This window comes from Emydura macquarii, unplaced genomic scaffold, assembly GCF_026122565.2.
Source record: "Emydura macquarii macquarii isolate MOO-44397 ecotype Brisbane River unplaced genomic scaffold, CSIRO-AGI_Emac_v2 contig_480, whole genome shotgun sequence".
In the NCBI taxonomy this organism is placed as follows: domain Eukaryota; kingdom Metazoa; phylum Chordata; order Testudines; family Chelidae; genus Emydura; species Emydura macquarii.
Window position 1 is genome coordinate 8,058,453 of NW_027130617.1, and position 18,902 is coordinate 8,077,354.

Genomic DNA, 18,902 nt, shown 5'->3' on the forward strand with positions numbered 1-18,902 from the left:
CTGTTCTGAAAACCTTTAAACAATTACTTTTGGTAAAAAGGCCTTCAAAATGGCTCCTTTTAACATTTTTTGTAAAATTGTCTAAGGTTACTATGTCTTTCTCACTCCAGCCAAATTACACACCAGGGCAACATTTGAAATCCAGGTGGAGTCTGACACTGCCCACTATGAGAGGTGGCTCTTAAGAGCAGCAACAGTAAAATATTAAAGAAATAAATATTAATTAAAAATTGCAAAGGACTTGAGGGCCCCACACTAGAAGTGATGCCACTTGGCAACCAAGAAGGACCAGAATTCTGCCCTGATATGCTCAAGCAACTACCTTTGCATCTGTATTCCAGGAGTCACTTAGCAAGTCTGTACTGGGCCTGGCTGGCTCAGGAATCTTAAGAGCTGAACTTTGTGCCTTGAGTCAGCTCTGCACCGCCAAGAATCAATTCTTGGTTTCTGTTGGACCCCACAACACCCCACAGCTGCCCCCAAACATTAATTTCTGCCATAGCTCTTTCTTCCATTGTGTCATTCGCTCCCTACCCAATGGACTACCAAGGGAAAATCCTCAGATACTATTATGGGGACCATGCTATAGACCGGGGGTCTCAACAAATTTTTTGGTGGCCTCAGAGTGCAGGTGTCCACTCTGACAAACCCATCTCTCTGTCCCTGCCTCCTGCAGTCCTTCAGCAAGAGCCCACAGCAGGGAAGGTGGGTCAGGAACTGCCTGGCCGCCTGTGGAGTCCCAGGCTCCCTGGGCCCTGGCTGGGCGGGAGCTCCCCGGGAAGTGCCCTGGCAACCGAACACTGCAGTTGCCTCCACTGACAAGAGCTGCTTCCTGTGCCATGCACACCAGCCCCACGTGTCTCCAGAGGTGCTGTCCACAACCACCAAGGAAGCTGTGCGGTTCGGGGCGCCAATCCCTGCTGGCGGCACCAGTGCCAACACCAAGGCAGCACATCTCTGCCATTGGTAATAGCTATTCAGGAGCAACAGTTGGGTGCTGCGGGGGGAGGGAGGGGGAGGTGGATGGGGGGAGGCGTGCTACTTTGCCCTCACCAATCTCCGCCCATGCTTTGGAGGCATGGCCACACAAAAAAATCCACTGGTGGTCCCATGCGGCCACATCTGAGACACACTGCTACAGACAGACATAGATAAACAAGGACTATGAATGGGGTTTCCAGTGATCCTGCCTATAAAAGCCGAAGAACCCCTCTCTCCCCACCAGTCCCCTGGGCAGAATGTGGGCATGGTTATGTGTGGATGTGGCATATGCAAGAACATGGGTGACAAAGGATAGGTGGGTGAGTGACTGATAATGAATGAGAGAATAGCTGAGTTAATGGGGACTTGATGCCTGAGCAGTTGTGTGTGTTACTATGTCACCACATGCAAGCCCACGGACAACAGTAGGCAGCATATGGGTGTGAATGCCAAAGTAAAATTGTAGGGGGGTCGATGTAAGCATGGAGAAATGGGACTGGGTAGCTGAGTGCAGGGTGTGTGCGTGTGTGTTAGCACACACACAGGATGATGTGCAACTGGGTGGGTGAAAGTAGGGTTCAGTGTGGGTATGTGTTTGAGTGGATGTGGTGAAAAAGGTTGAGTGGAATGAGTGTATAGATGAATGTATATGAATAAGCACGAGCAAATGGAAGGGACTGGGTATATATGGGTGTGGGGAATGAGAGGGCAAGGTAGAAATGTGTGTGAAAATAGGAAGGGGAAGCTGTGTATGTGCAGGATTGCTGCTATTAACTTTTTTTTTTTTTTTTTTTTTTTTAATTCAGAGAAATATTTTGTGAAGCTGTAGTTAAGGACAGATAGATGTACTGCACACCTTTTCTTAAAAGGCCTTAAAAACTGTTTCATGTATAAACAAAGCTAGAATTTTATAAGCGTGCAGACACAGGTAAAGGTTTTATTTTATAAGACACAAAGGAAACCCCCAAAATTAGAGCAAGCTATTATGAGGATTCTTCCAATCTCTTGCTCTCTCTCATACCTATATACACACAAGCATACACATATACATGCACTCAATCATACATACACAAAGTCAACCGTAAGTATAGGAACCAGAGCAATCTTTTAAAACAAAATAGTCCATTGGGCACTTGCAAAGCAAGGAGCAATGATATTGGAGTATCACTAATATGCCCTCAGTAAAATATGTCACGAGAGCTAACAGGCTGCTGAAGATGTCCCTTGAGTCACTGGAGTCAAAACCATTTCACCTGCTAATAGCAACAAAATATTTGTGAACAATCTTCAGGCAATTAGCACTTTAAAAACTGTCTGATGTTCTGCCCCCAAAACTGTAAACTTTCATTTCAGGAAGATGAAAAACCAGAGGAAACATAACAAGAAGACTAGATAACGGAGAACAGTGGGAAGGCAAAAATCCTTTTAATTATGCTGTAGACTCTGCCTTTCTCTCTAGTAGATTCCTCTGCTAACCCACACTGTGTAAAACAACTGACATGCAGAGCATTCTACAGATGAATCAGCAGTGCCACATATACAGCTGTGCTTTACATCTAAGGCATAGAGGAGGTGTTTGATATTGTATTTATGGACAAATCAGATCAGATGTCTTTTTTTAAGAGAGAAGGAGGAGAAATAATATTAAATGACAGTTTGGGAGAAAAAAAACAAAAAACACTTCATCTACTTTAAAGTCACATTACCCACCATCTCTCTTCAGCTTCATCCTCTGAGTGATACATGAAAAAGGCACATATATAATCTGTTGGTTTTTCTTTATTTGACTTTCCATATGTGAGGCATGGAAGACTGGCTGAACTAATCAGCTGAACTTTTGTCTGTGATAATGACACCAAAACAGTGAACAACATGTATTCTGAGGGCATGATGGATTGTGGACAATATAAAGAAACAGTAGCAATTGTTGTCAGGCAAGTCAAGGGCCGATTTGCCAATTCCCAGTCTAGTGCAGGATTTTCCTTTGACTCAAGAAAAACTCAGCTGTACAAAATTTCACTAGGTTTATTTATTTCTGGGGTTGGGGGGTGGGTGGGGAAAGGGGTTAAAAGCAAAAATGACAGATTATGTTCAAACCCTATCATAGATTCTAATCTGATCCAGGTCGGTTGTGAATGAAAGTCATTACCCCCTTCGCCCCCCATAGCTGTCCAGTAGCTAATCTGAAATCAGTTGGTGGTCTCAGTCTACTTCCTGGCAGATAAGCATCCATCTACTTCACAAAAACCTCAGCCAAACAGGTACTAATTGCCAGCAGAGCAGCATCTAGTCATTTAGCAGTCTCAGCAGAGAACAAAGCCATTGAATGGACACGAAAGGCAAGCCATGCTCACCCACAGAGGTGATCCATCCTCAACAGGGCTGAGGAATGTATTTATGTGGATATGCCTGCGTTGTGCAGGAGGTCAGATTAGATGATCATAATGGTCCTTTCTGACCTTAAAGTCTATGAGTCTATGATATACACCAGACTTTGGTTTCCAGTCTGGCACTTTTTATGGGCACTAAACAGCAGAAAATATAAAAGGTTTATTTAACACCTCAATGCCTGGCAGAAACACTTGGTGACTCCTGAGCTTTAGAAGTCTTTGATTAAACTAGCTGGCTTCCCAATTACATCCTCCCAGTTGACTGATGGAATGGTGTCATTTAATATACTGTAATTCCATTGCCGATGGGAACAAGCAACATGCCTAAAAGTTGTCAATTTTGCTTTGGCTTTGGAATTGTTTGCTTAGTTCTACATTAATACAGAAGTCTGTGCACTTTTCATGGATAAACTTTGTTTTTTTTAAATGAATTTAGTGTTTATGAAAAGTGATACCTTCTTGACAGCATTGGAGACTGAAGACCTCCACAACATGTCTCCGCAGAACAGGCAGCAGTGAAAGCATCCACAGAGCACCATAACAATGTGCTTTGTACCTGACAAGAAGGAATCAGCACCAGGGCTGAGGGGGAGGGTCCAGGTCTAGATCTGAGAAGGCAGTTTGGTCTGTGGCTCATTCAATTGCTTGCCACTGAAGCTTCTGTCAGGGATGATGTGCCAACTGTGAGATGTTTTCAGAGGTAGGAACATCAGTCCCGTAGGAACATGACCATGACTGTCAATTTTTGTGAAAAAAAACCCACAAAGAGCATTCTCATTCTACAGGCAAATATTGTATTATTTTTGGAGTCTGAGAATAGTGTATCCATGGGGTATCCCAGTGAATGTGGTGTTGCTATGGCAGTATCACCTTTGTTTTAAAATCCACCTTGGATGCTTTCCAGTAAGATTCTTCAGATGCCTATTAAGAGTCATGACTAGGTTTATACTTGCACATACATTGCTCCGTTCCCCAGTGACTGACATTTTACCACAAATTAAAAGAGAATCATATTCTAGGGACAGAAAGAATATCATCACTCCGCTTTCCATATCTTTTGCTTCCTGACAAATTATTACATGCTTGAAAGCCTAACAGGTAAATGCAAAACTGCAAGCAACAAACATGATTAAAGAAATAGAAAACATGACCTATGAGGGAAAAACTAAAACACTGAGTTTGTTTAGTCTGGAGAAGAGAAAACTGAGAGGGGACATGATAACTGTTTTCAAGTACATAAAAAGTTGTTACAAGGAAGAGGGAGAAAAATTCTCCTTAACCTCTGAAGATAGGACAAGAAACAACAGGCTTAAACTTCAGCAAGGACTGTTTAGGTTGGACATAGGAAGTTTTTCCCAAATTGTCAGTGTAGTTAAGCACTGGAATAAATTGCCTACGGAGGTTGTGGAATCTCTATCATTGGAGATTTTTAAGAGCAGGTTAGACAAACATCTGTCAGGGATGGTCTAGATAACACTTAGTCCTTGCATAAATTCAGGGGACTGGACTAGATGACCTCTCAAAGTCCCTTCCAGTCCTATGATTCTATGAAAACTGAAAACTGCTTAAGATAAAAGTTTTTTGGAATGTTATTTTCTTTCTTAGGCCAAATCTTGCAGGCCCTCTTTCAGGAAAACTTCCATTGACTCAAATGGGAGTTTTCCTAATAAAAAGTTGAATAAAGTCTTCAGGATTTGTCTCTATGGATTTAAAATTAAGAAGGGACCATTCTGATTAGTCTGACCTCCTGCATAACACAGACTATAGAATTTCACACAGAATTCCTGCATCAAACCCATTACTTCTGGCTGAACTAAACCATATCTTTTAGAAAGACATTGACGTCTTTCAATCAAGAATGAATGATGGATAATCTGCTACTTCCCATGCTAATCTGTTCTATAGACTTAATATTTGCATTTTATTTCCAATTTGAATTTGTCTAATTTCAAATTCCACCCATTGGCATTTGATCTACAACATTAAAAAGTTCATTAATATCAGAAATATTCTCTCCATATAGGTACTTATAGACAATAGTTTTTGATGACCTAAGTAGATTGACCTGCCGCTGATTTTAAGACACATGTTCTAGTACTCAAATCAGTCATGTCCAATTTTTCAGCATCCTTTAATGGGACACAGTATTCCAGCAATGGTCTTACTAATATACACATGAAACATCACCCCCTCTACTCCTATTTTGTTGCAGTCTTTATAAGCGTAGGACGCTAAGTGGAGTTAGGCAGAAATTATGTGCAACATAATAATCTTCACTTGTAATCATCCTAGTTTTTCACTCAATGACGCACATTTTTGGTGAAATGGACACAAATAATAAAAAATGTGAGCTATTAGAATAATTTGTTCTATTAGAATAAACAAAAATTTATGGCAAGTAAGAGGTGCTCATTGCAGAGAGGAAAGTAATGAATGCTGGATAGAGAAAGTGAATGGTTGTGTGTGTGTTTTTACGCACATATACACAAAAAGGTCTGAAGACTGGAAATACCTTGGTTAAGCATATGAACTTCTGGGTGCTTTTCAAAACAGATTTTGGAACCTTTTGAGGTCATGACTTATTATTTAGTAATCAGTAATAGATTACTTTTCTGAGAAAATATTCCATAATATATCAATATTTTTCAGATTTACTTTCAATTGTAACCAGAAATAACTTTGGCTTGGTGGCAGTATCCAAGACGTTACATCCAAATATGGACATTTTCACCTGCAGTTAAACAGCCCATTTGATGCATCTCTACTTATATTGTTGGTGCTGGAAGGGGAAATTGCATACTATTTGTATACTTGTACACACAGCCTCTCTCCCAGTCTCTCACACCAATTTTCTTTTTTACAAGACACTGTAAAGCGTCTGGTATTGTGCTACGTTAGCCAGCCTGAAAAGGGTCAGTAACACAATATTCTAAAACCTCTCTCTCTGTCAACTGAGCAAAATTAAAGGGCAGAAGGCTATAAGTTTTAGTATTTTGATTGCATGAATCAGAACAAAAAACATTTGTAAGAGTTAACAATGCAAACTTTAAAACATGCCAACTGCACTCTGACCATAAATGATGTTACAAAGTTATACTCAAGGATATGGTACACAGTACAAATATATGCTGCAGACAAACCGTTAGTATGTTTGCAGCTCTGCAACATTCATTTCTAAATGAATTACTTTATGGGGAAAACCAAAAAGCAGAAAACTAAGAAATAGGGGTCAAATTCCTCCTGTGAGATCTTCCTTGTAAAATTATCCAGAATGTAATAATACCATGTTATTGACTTAAGCACAGTTCCCTGTGACATGCTGCAGCTGACCTGTAATTTTTATCCTACATGTTGCCAGCACTATTAAAATGACACTTGTGAATGTAAATTAAGCTCACAAAGGGGACAGATTGTATGATTCTGGTTTCTCTCATATGCCTGTAGGCTATCACAGGTTCCATATGTGAAGTAATTATGTTCACTGAAGGAAAGAATAAATGCTGTCAAATTGTGTACTGAGAAAGAAAGCAGCTATTATATTTCAGTAGTCACTGGAGCATTGCCTCAGATAGTGGTAAGATGTATAAGAAAATTTAAAAAACGAACAGTGTTATATTAAATATCCCCTTTAAATGAGTATCTGCTTTTGAATATATATTATATAAAGCTGATATTTTACTAATAAAAGCATTTCAACTCTTCTACTCATATCCCTTGTATCACATTTAGAGTGCATGATGCCAAATATTTATAAAAGGGATAATGGGTAGAGAGACAATCTTTCAGTTTTTAAATGTTTTCTTAATGCAAGGTATCCCTTGCATCCCGGATAGCAACCTGAAATACTGCCACACCACCACCACCTCACTGTCCTCTTTCCCCTGAAGGAACTGTGCAACAGCCACTCCTTGATCAACCAAAAGTTTCACTGTAAAAGGGATGTGAAGCACTGCCCTCCACCTGAAAGCAAAGCACATAGTACTCTCAAGCAGATTACTAGTCCAGGAAAGGAGATGCTAGCAATCAAATCCTGACCTTCTTCAGAGCGTTGTAACACACTTCCAATAGGTCATATGGATGGGCTTTGCATTTGTTTATTTTTTAAAAAAAGTTTGGGATTCCATCAACAGCCCAGCCTGTCTGTTAGGTATTTCTACACTGTCGTACTTAATCACTTTTTGCTCAACTATTAATAAAGATTTGGAAATTGATAAATAAAAATTCTTTTCTGTGAAAAAAAATTCTTTTGTTATTAATCTAGGCCTATGTCTCATCATCATGTGATTCAAAATAAATACTTTCATAAAATATTCACATAGGCTACAAAGAAGCTCCTGTTGGAGCTTGCAAACTTCAGTTTTTAAGCTTACTACAGCCCTGATGCCCCCATGTGGCTTCTAAGGAAGACTAAGCTCTAAAACTGCCTTAACATTAGACCACAAAACTATCAGGGAAGAAACTGCTTCAGTCATGGGAACCAACAAAAGTGCTGAAAGGAAAGGAACACTTGGCTCATTTCATGGCCATTACACAATCTTACTTCAGTGTGTGTGAGGTAAGTCTAACTTTAGGCTAGTGAAATCATCAGTGGCCCTGACTGAGGGGAGAAAACATTCAGCATGGAAAACAGCATTTTGAAAACATTTCATTCAAAAAGAGCCAGGGTTCTCCAGAAAGGAGAGATGTAAATTCTCAATTTAAGTGTTTGTATGTTTGGGATTTTCATCCAAATGCCAGAGAAAGAAAGTTAAGATTTTCTGAAAAGAGCCCCTCCAGCCATAAAGAAGACATATTTAGTATTTTGACTTACTTAACTTGTGTGAGAGACCATTACAACATTTACATAGAGCTTGTGAGAAATTTCACAGCATTAAGAGAACCAGAAAATTGAATTACTTTGTTTTTATTTCCATTTGGCAGAAAAGTAAAATTCAGCTGGACACGCTGCAATTTCATGAGTTATATTTTCAATTAAAAGGTAGGTTTCATTAGTAGCCTGTTAGCTCTAGGCCTGGGCATTGCATTTCTAGGCCACTCTAGATTATAAAAAAAGAGGCTAGGGGGAACTTCATTCCAATCAATCTGCCCTTCCAGCTACCTGCAGTACCAGACTGTCCTGCTGCTGTCAGAGAATCTGTTATTAACATTGTAGTGGGTAACAGGAACGGACCTTTTGACCAGCAGAATTTACTACTAAAAAGTTCAGCAAGGACTGGGGAAGCAGGTGCGTTGGAGCGAGTACATGGCTCATTTATTAAGTGTCCGAGTACTGAACTCAGCTGAGGCCCAAATCCTTGGCTGTAGCTATGTGCTAATCTACTCCTGGGCTGGAGGTCTACCAGACCAGTTCCCTTAGGGAGCTCTAATCTAGCCAGCTAATAATGGTACCAAGGGGCCAACATGGCATCAGAAATCACAGGTATGGAGAGAACTGCAGAAATGCCCCCTTTACCCAGCCATTCCCTCCTTACCAGCAGCCAGGAGGGTGATGGGAAAGAAATCATGCTGATTGATGAGGTTCCTCATACATTTGGGTGATTCTCCTGTGACTGCCTGCACTGACATTAGGGTGTTGTTCAAGTCAGCTAAACTGCAGCTCAAATTTTGGCCTGATTCTGCTCAGGCTTCTAGAAACATCTAGTTTACATTGAGCCTCTGAGCATGCTCAACACAGGCATTACTGTAGTTACTTCAATACTAATATTCCATTACGTCTATCTTTACAGTCACCACAAGTGGTAAATTTTCCATTTCCGTACTAGTGAGAAACTTCACAGTTGGACACCTCTGCTCCAGCGAGACTGTAATTTGTGCAAAATCATTCACACAATTTGCATAAAATTATATTTTTCCTCTGATTCTGGAAAAGAGAAATATTCTGCAGATTTTCCATGATTTTTCTCCCCCACAGTTGTTTAACAAAGATAAGGCCATTTTCACAGACAAATAACTGGTTTTATCTTAAAACTCACTCTGAAAATCTGCATGCAGTTCTTCTATCATTTTTACAACCAAAAAGTTGCATTTGGTAACATTCCTCACCAAAGAGAAGCCATAGGAGACAGATGCAGTAAATGCAAAAAGGATTCTTCTGAGCACTCAAGAGACTTAGTTCTCCATGCACCCATGCATCCACTCACACATTCGACCAACCCCTCCACATGTAGCCTTGTACACAGGCTCATTCCTGACTACCTTCCTTGCACCTTGGCTAAAAAGAGCTCCCGGGTCAGTTTTGCTTTCTAGCTCCCCTTCCCATTCTGAAAAAAGAACAGCACCCCGGGGTTGGTTTTCTCCCTGGCTCCTACCTCTGTTCCTGAGAAAATAGAAGCAGCACATAGACCACTCTGTTCCCTTCCTCCCCCACTTAAAAAAACCCCAGCAGTAGTGTCTGGGCCACTTTGCCTCTGCTCCCTACTTCCCTCTCCTTAAAAGATCAATAATAATTCAACCTTGCAGATTGGAGGGGGGAGCAGGATGATTTTCCCAGTCCTGCACCTAAAGGTAGGGCACAGGATGTTTATTCCCCCTCTAAATCATGGGAGAATGCCATCAGAATCTTCACACACGGCATGCTTTCCCCAGGCCTGCCAAATTTCAGGCAGAGCAGGAAGCTGTAGCTTTCACCTGCTTCCTTCATTCTCCAAGCTCTGAGATTATAGCTGGTACAGCAAGGGGAGCGCCACTAGAAGAGCATAGGGCAGAGCCTTCTAAGGATGCATGTAGCTACACAGGTGCATACCTTAAAGGGAACCCTATCCTAAAACCAGTCTGCAAATTCTAGACAGGAATAGCAGTTGACCCTCTTTTATTCGATCTATTGGAAATAAAGTTTGGCTTGAAAATGAATAGAAAAGAACAACATATACACTTGGTTTGAGCATGGATACACTAAAAGAGCAAAATCTGCTAAACTACCCCTCATCTCTTCTTTAAAGTTTGCATTGATTTCATGCAGACTTCTAAATTAAATCTTGGCTAGCTGCTTTTAATGTGCATTCTTTTACTACTACTATTTGTTAACATCTGTGAGTAGGTGGCTCTGTTATTAAGGGCCAAATCTACGCAGGCAGCACACAGCTCAAGTACCGGGCTATACAACAAATAGTTTAACAGAGGACTGTGGGGGTAGAATCCTCCTCCAGGCCATAGAGCCTTAACACCCTCCTCTATTACACATGTGGTGAAAAAGGAGGACATTTTCCATAGCAGTGAACCCTCCTACCTCCTCCTCCCATAGTTCCATACTCACTTACACCAACCCCTGCAGCTAACAGCGCATCACTGCAAATCTCAGCTCTGTGCCACAACAGTATGTATACATGCCACCTACCCCCCAGGAATTCAGCCCCACGCCATCACCTCCCACACTGATCCCGCTGCAGGAGGAGCCTCTGCAGCTAGAGAGAGAGGGGCAATATTTGCTCCTAAACGAATGAGTCCAGTCTGTAGAACATTTATACCATTAGGTCATGGATGGATGGATGGACAGAGAGAAATTGCATTTCATTGAAAAACAAAGAAAACATTATAATAGTGTGAAGCATATTGTGCAATTACAATAGCAGCTTGCCTTTTATACAAATGGAATCAGCTACCAATTTCCTAAGCAATTCAAAACTATTAAACAATTGTTTGCAAAGTAGCTTATGTCATATGTGGGAGGCAGAAATGCGAGGTTCTTTCTAGTTCACAGCATTGACAGCAATTGTAACATATGACTCTTTTGGATGCACTGTGGCAGAAGCAGAGCGAAGATCTAGTGTTATTCAGAGAAATTGTTACACAAAAAAAGAAGGAAGAATCAAAGATCTCAGAATTATGGAGACAAAGCAGAGTGTGTGTGCAACAGACATGCTTTGCTGTCGCAGTTTTTACAGGGTTTGGTGGGACAATGTTATGTAACGGTAATACAGTTGGATCTTTAATAGTAGTACCTAAAACCAACATACCACCTTAACTGACCTTCAGTATTCAATATTGTTGTCCCTTTTAGTTTAGCAGAATGACATCTACTTCTGACATATAGGATTATCTCAGAACACTTTTTATGATAACCTGGATTATTTCCTTATGGATTTGAATTTAAGATTTTTTTTAAATGTATTTTGAAACCATTTAAAATAATAGCCAGCCATTTCTTGGGCATTCAGATTATTCGGTAATGATATTAGGATCTTTCTCACTAACTGAGTAATTACTTTCTTACTAGGCTCGAGACAAGTTTGAACTATGTGCCCTGTTCAAGATTTAAACCTGCCTTGTGTAAGGTAAAAGGACATTCAGCCTGATAAATGACATCAAACTGCACTTTTTAACAATAAGGGGAACATCTGTGGCACACTATTTTGATCATCTGTGAAATAAAAGAACGGGAGCATCAGAATTATTCCATAGCATGTGGCAAGGTGGGTCATAGATACTGTAGTAAAGGTAGGTATAATAAATATTTCATATGAGGGGCCAAATTCTCTGGTCCTTAATCAAGCAGAACATAAGGGATCACTCAGTGAAAGTGAAAGGCAAAAATAATTGTTCTCTCCTTAAAATTCCACGCACTGGTATTCAGGGACTTCAGCTTCCACACTGATGTTCTATTCAACTTATTAGAAACATATGTCCTTGACCAACTATCCCATCCATCTGCTGGGAAGGAAGGAGGACAGTAGGAGATGCTGAACCTGCAAAGAGCCAGGAAATGTGAGTCTGTGCTTAAAATCAAGAGAAAGTCTATGTAGGGACTGGAAAGAATTAAGACTGGATGGCATAGCGAGCTGGGTTATACCCAGGGTGGCTTATGGCAATGTTTCTCAACCTTTTTGATACCAGGGACCAGCTTGCTCTCTTCCTAAACTGTCATGGATCGCTTGAGATGGGGAAAAAACCAAGCCCCCTCGCAAAAAAAAAAACCACAGTGTTTCACTGGTATTTCTTGCTGTTTTTCAGTATTGCCAGGCATTTCTTTTTTGTATTATCTGCATGCAAAGAATTTCTTACTTGCTTACCAACACAGGGCCACCACTCCATTGCTTTCCTTTCCATGGATCAGAGTCTGATGGGAAACTAGTCCTTGAACTTTTAGAGAGTTGATTTTAGATGGGATGTAATTATTTCACATAGGAGAGGAGGCGGATACACAACTTTACTGTCATCAATAGCCAGAAATGCAAAAGATGGGAACATGTCATAACAGTTGCGACAGACCTTTTTTTTTTTTTTTTTAAAAAGGCTGTGATATCGTCAGTCAATACCAAGACACTTGACATACTTCCCGGCATAGAGAGATGGAGCTGATTGAAGTGATCAAATATATCTGCCAAATATGCACGTTTGGCATGCCATTGTAAATCCTGAAAGTATGCTGCCAGAGGAGACTTCTTTTGAGATAGAAAGGCTTCAAGTTCACAACGCAATTCACACATTGTTTAATATTTTGCCACAGGATAACCACCACACTTCAGCATGTAAAAGTAAGTTATGGTGTTCAAACCCCATTTCTTCACACATTGTAGCAAGGATGCAAGAATTGAGACCATTTGCTTTCACAAAATTCACAATTTCAACAACTATACCAAGGACTTCATTAATCTCTGGAGACTTGACTGCCAAGACCTCTCAGTGAATAAAGCAGTGTGCTGCTTGAACAGTCGGTGCAACTTCCATCATTCTTGCCCCTACACCTTAATGTCTGCCTGTCACTGCAGCCATTCCATCAGTGCAAATTCCAATGCAGCAGTCCCACTGAAGTCCATGTCCTGTCTCATATTTATATAGGACCCGGAAGATTTTAGCACCTATTGTGTTTTGTGGCAGTTCTTCACAGTAAAGTAGATCTTTGTGAAATGCACCTTCATAGACATAGTGCACATAAAAAGTAAGAACTGCTGCATTAGAAGTGTCCAATTGAATTGCAAACCAGCTTGATGCTCTCGCCCTTTCTATCAACTGAGCTTTGATATCTTCTGCAATAATCAGTGATTTGACATGAGACAGTATCATTTGACAGTGAAATGCATCTCACTTTTTTGGCAGCCGCATAACCAAAGACTTTGCGACAGGCATCTGTTACTGAAGGAATGATTAGTTCTTCACCAACTGTAAATGGCAATTTCCATTTAGCTATGCGTAGGAACAGCAGCTATGATGCTTTTAACATACCTTCATTTGATGTTACAGCAGTGTGCAATAGTTTCTTTTACCTCTTCACTTCATCTTGCTGCCGTTGGAAGAATTCCACTGGCTTTTCTTTTAAATTTGGATGTTTGGTTTCAGGGTGTCAAATCATTTTTGATGCTTTCATAGCGTCATTGCTCAGAGTCATGCCACACACCACACAAACAGGTTTTGGGCATTCTACATCCTCACTTGCAACAAAACCATACTTAATGTAAGACTAATTGTATTTTCAATTGAAGGCCAAACTGCTTCCTTTTCTTTTCTAACCCTTCTTCCTTATCATGTTCAGAGTCACTCTCATCTCTATTATGTTTTTCTGAACTTTTGTTAGTTCAGGGAGGTGGAGGGTGGAGTAGGAAATCAATCCAGAGGTAACAGCTAAACAGATAATGTCCTTGTCAAAGCAAAGTAAATGTTTTTGCAAGAACTTAAATTTTGCTCACCGCTAACTACTTCCTTTCAACAAATGCGCCATGACCATGCTTTGCATATCAGCACCATGACAACCAATGTCAAGCCAGTCTGTTGATTTATGTATTATGATTAATGTTAAAAAATAATTGAATGAACACAGTAATGTAAAATGCAAGTACCAAATTTTTAAAAAAATATTAATATTCTGTGTGAAGGAAATCTCAGTGACCGGTGAGAATGCGGACATGGACTGGTCCACAGACTGGTTGTTGGGAAACACTGGGCTATGGGACAGGATGAGTCGAGAGACAGAGCAGGATAGTGTAAATGGTGGACATAGGAAAAACAATATGAGAGGCTTAGAAATGTTTCCATATGAGGAAATGTTAAAAATATTAGTGCCAGCTCTTGAGTTAGTGTAAATCTGTATAGCTCCAGAGAAGGATCTAGCCCTTAGTATATAGAGGAGATGATAACTTGGGACATAATCAAGACATGCAAAATAATGAATTGTGTGGAAAAAAATTCATTGAAGCACACCTGTTTATCCTTTCTCAGAATGAAAGAACAAGGGGTCGATCATTTAGAAGTCAACAAATTTAATACCGATTAAAAGAAATACACACATGCATCAATAAATACATGAACAAACAAACTAGACTGAAAATTGTATGAGAAAAGTCATTTGTGAGAATGCCAGTGTTTTCTAATATCATCTGAAATGAGGAAAGGCAAAGGCACACAAGAAGAATGAATTAATTAAGTAATTAGAAGAAAAGATAATACAAATTACATCAATAAAACCTATATTATTTCTTTAAATCCAAACAATATTTTAGTTCTAATTTACTTGGAGCTTTGGGTATAGGTTCAGGTTAGCTCTTATGTTAGCTGAACTATTTTGCCTATTTGTATTGTAAAGGAGACAAACTTAATTTTTAAGTTTAATTTTTATTACAGTTCATTTCAATTCAGCTAGCAGCTACCTATATGCAAAATATAAGCAATAGACTCCAGTAAAATGCATGAGATGACTATAACATCTAATGCCAGTGAACATCCCTCCTGTAAATGTTCACTTTATCAGTACTCCAGCTTCCAATTCACATAAATAAATTCCACCATTTCATTCCCATTTCTAGATCTCCGTAATCAGTGATGGTAAATTCTAGGTCAGATATTACATGTGGCTACAGAAATATGAAACATGTTATAAATTATTTTGGTAATAAGAGAATTACACAATACATTATATCCATGTAACAAAGGAAACTAAACTTCTGTATTGCATTATTGGTGATTATTTAAAGTTGGTATATGTTTCAAGGCAAGTGTACTTCAAATCCTAGAAATAAAGCATCTATTTTATGGTATTCTCATTTTGCATTCTGTTTGTTTATATCTCTGCAGAGAAATCATATTGTTATTAAAGATGTTATTATATTAGAAAATTGCATTAGCTTTTAAAATCATGTTCTATTTTTTGTGTATATATGTAGAAACATTATGATCATGTAAGATTCCCATTTGTCCTTGCTACACTTTTGACAATATGCTAAACATACTCAAAGCACCAACCAATCATTCACCAGTAGTCAAAATGTTGCCCCTTCACTTACTTGTATAGCAGACTGCACTGAATTCAAATAATGCCTTAGCACAGCAAAGGCCAGATTTTTAAAGGTATTTAAGCACTTACAGATGCAAATGTGAAAATCCCACTAAGTGCCTATCTGCATCTTTAGGTGCCTAAATGACACAGAAAATCTGCTCCTAAATGTTTTCAGCGTGCAAGGAAACTTCTTTGCCTTACAGTCTCTCAGATGAAGTGCAAAAGGATAAAAACAGAGCTAGAAAAAACACATACATTATCCAAGTTGATGCAAAAAGCTAACTCATAAGATCTTTCATTTGTATTGCAACAGTTTGTAAACTACATCACCTCTGGTTTTGAGAGGTCTCCTCTGACGGTATCCTCTTGTGTAATTAGTGTAATTCTGATGGAGGCAATGAGACATTACAGAAAAGTAGAATGAAAAGTCCAAAGTTCTCTGTGGCATTTTCTGGGCTAAAGCCTCTTTATTTATTCAGTGCTATAAGGCACTGAAAGTAGTAAGAGCAAAGTGCAAAGCTGCACTGTTTGGGGACAGCCCAGGCACAGAGAGAGCAGACGAAGGGGGGGATTTGGGTTGAGGCAGGAGCAATGGAAGGGGTAATGAGTGGCGAATTCATCCACACCTACACAGATACACTAGCCCAACATAAAATATAGTGGGCTGCCTTATAGGTCATTATGCTCTGAGCTCTGCACCCAAGTAGAGAGGAAAGATCCTGCTCCTCACGTCCTCCCCTCCGCCCAGCATATCTTTGTACTACCCTGCACTCAGTTCAAATTCTCATATAGCCAGGCTATGCAGGCACTGGGATCTGACCCCTATGATTTACTAGTGAAGACTAGAGCATAAACTCTCCAAAACTATGCAGTGCAGGACTCTTAAAAATTAATTATAGTAATTACATTGTAATTGCTAAGAAGCCAGACTGAAGTTAATATGATTCCATGGAGATACACTACAAAGGTAAAGCTGTTAATTTTGTGAATAATTATTTTCTGAACAGAGTGGAATTTGTATTTCATACTCCAAGTATCTCAAAGTGTTTTACAAAGAGATGTTGATTTCTTTCTTATCCGGTGTAATACAATATTTCAGGGAATGAAGTAGGTCTGTGCAACTGTGTATAATAAGGCCGTTGTCTAGTGGGTGCACCATGTAAGTGAGTGCTATACACAGTTACCAGTTTTTGCTATAATAAGAGAATCCACAAAGTCTATCTAAGAAGTTCTGGTGAGTTGGAATAATTACAATACTAATCACAACTCACTGAACTAAAAACAATTTTCTGTTTATAGGGTATGGAGTAAAAGACAGTATATAAGCAACTGCAGTTTTGAACTGGTTTAGCCCCCTAGCATCTGGAGAACATTATACCAGAATCATCATTTTTGGCCAGTGCCCAGTGTGAAAGCATTTTTACACTCCGCTTTCCTCTTTCTGAATTCCATCACAGCCTTGGTTAAAGATTTTATTTATATTTTACTTTTCTTGAAAAATTTTCTTAAGTAGTTTCAATATTCCAGAATCTTGATGGAGCAAAATGACTTATTTCTGTTTAGAGGCTGAACAAGACTTGATCAAAATAAGAAACTCTATTCTAAAACATTTAATTTCATCAAAGAAAACACTGTTTATAAAATACTATAGTAATGGCAGCTGTTTCAGCTATTTAAATAATATAATTATACATCTCATTTCAGAGTAGAAGAAAGAGTTAGTTTACTAGTAAAGCTAAAATTGTATGCCCCCTCTCTCATATAAATATATATAGGTAACCTATCACTAGTTACTGCCAATTATATATGAACTATAATTTGGTCTTTATTATAGTTACTGTGCTTGAAAAGAACTCTTTACTTATGAAGAACCTTTTTTTCCTCCCTAAAATAATGAAAAAACACAGTTGTCAGCATAATAGCCTGACATTCAGGATGCCAGCCTGTCTCTACTGGAGTCAGATGTGAAAATAAATAGATATTAAACTGTCAGTCAATGAAATTACAAAGTCAAGAACAGCTCTGGCTGAGATCCTGTGTGTTCTGTTTGATGGACACAGGTGTTTAAGTGTTATGAAATGCAACAAGGCCTTAGAGTGAATAATGCACCTTCCAGCAGTCCTGGATTAGCCAAAGGAGCGGTGATGAACTTCCCATCATCCTGAGGCTTCAGAACAATCTATGTGACCTAAGAAAGGGTAAAAAATCATTGCAAGTTTCTTAGTACTAAAATGTGAGAAGTCTTAAAGCTTATAGTATAGCATATGTCTAGGAACTGATGCAATGTTACTCCCACTGGCCTTGCATACAAATCTAAGGCGGACACCAGAAATTCACATCATTATTTATTATTCACGAGGCACTTAAAATCAATCATCTGTCACTAATAAACATTAGTGCTATTAAAAATTAATGATAATCTTACAGCATGCTGAGACAGATTCTCCTTTCTGTTTGATGAATACTGGAGCAAAATAAGTCACATTCATTTACAGACTCTTAATTATTTATATTTCATACAATATCATGATTTTGGCTCCGCCTTCAATTTTCACCTCAAGACCACTTCTGTTGCAATACTTCAAAATTAGCATCTTAGTCTGAGGAGCATTAGGGGTTTACATTTATTTATGTATTTACATTGAAGAAAAAAATGTTTTCAAACCTATCAAGTTGTACTCAGAACGAGCCTGTGAAATCACCGTTTCCTTTGTCCCTCCTCTCCCTTTCCTTCCCGTTGTTTTGCTAACTGGTAGATTATAAGATCTTTGTGGCAGGGCCAATGTCTTTCTATGTGTTCCCTAGTACATTGGGGCCTCAGTCTTGATACCTCTTTACCAGTAAACAATAATAGTAAAAATAATAACTCTAGTTATAAGTTCCCGAAAGTCTCAACAAGCTGCAATAAGTAAGGGCTTCTTGGAGGTCATTTAAAAATCCTGTAATCAAAAGTCTACAAAATATCGTAGAAGTGCCTTTTTTTTTTAAATGGCCTAATGAGGCTAGTTGAAGTCAAGAATAAAGAGGAAGCCACAGCCCAAATCCATCTTAAAGCGAAGCTCTAATCTAAAAAGTGACTGTAAAAATGGCATTGTGCAGTTCTATATAGGCATGTATCTCACAGCTACCTTAAATATTTTTGTTCAATTTTCAACTAAAAGTCTTGGGTAATGCACTTCTTCCCAGACCCAGCACAGTTCTACCTCTGCATAGGCAAAACTAAGCTCAAAGTGTATAGCTGTCTCATATCAAACACACCATGTTTTGCATCATTCTTCACTTATCTATTATCTAACTGTGAAAGCATCAAATATATTATACATAATATA

At 39.1% G+C, this 18,902-nt stretch overlaps 1 long non-coding RNA gene across 1 annotated transcript in view; it reads right to left on the bottom strand.

Moving 5' to 3' along the window:
- Window positions 1–17,273: 17,273 nt before the first annotated feature.
- Window positions 17,274–18,902, bottom strand: part of LOC137146849 (uncharacterized) — a 40,695-nt gene continuing 39,066 nt past the window's right edge. The window contains exon 3 of the long non-coding RNA XR_010918067.1: window positions 17,274–17,761. This is a non-coding gene — a long non-coding RNA (uncharacterized lncRNA). The remainder of the gene's footprint in view (window positions 17,762–18,902) is intronic.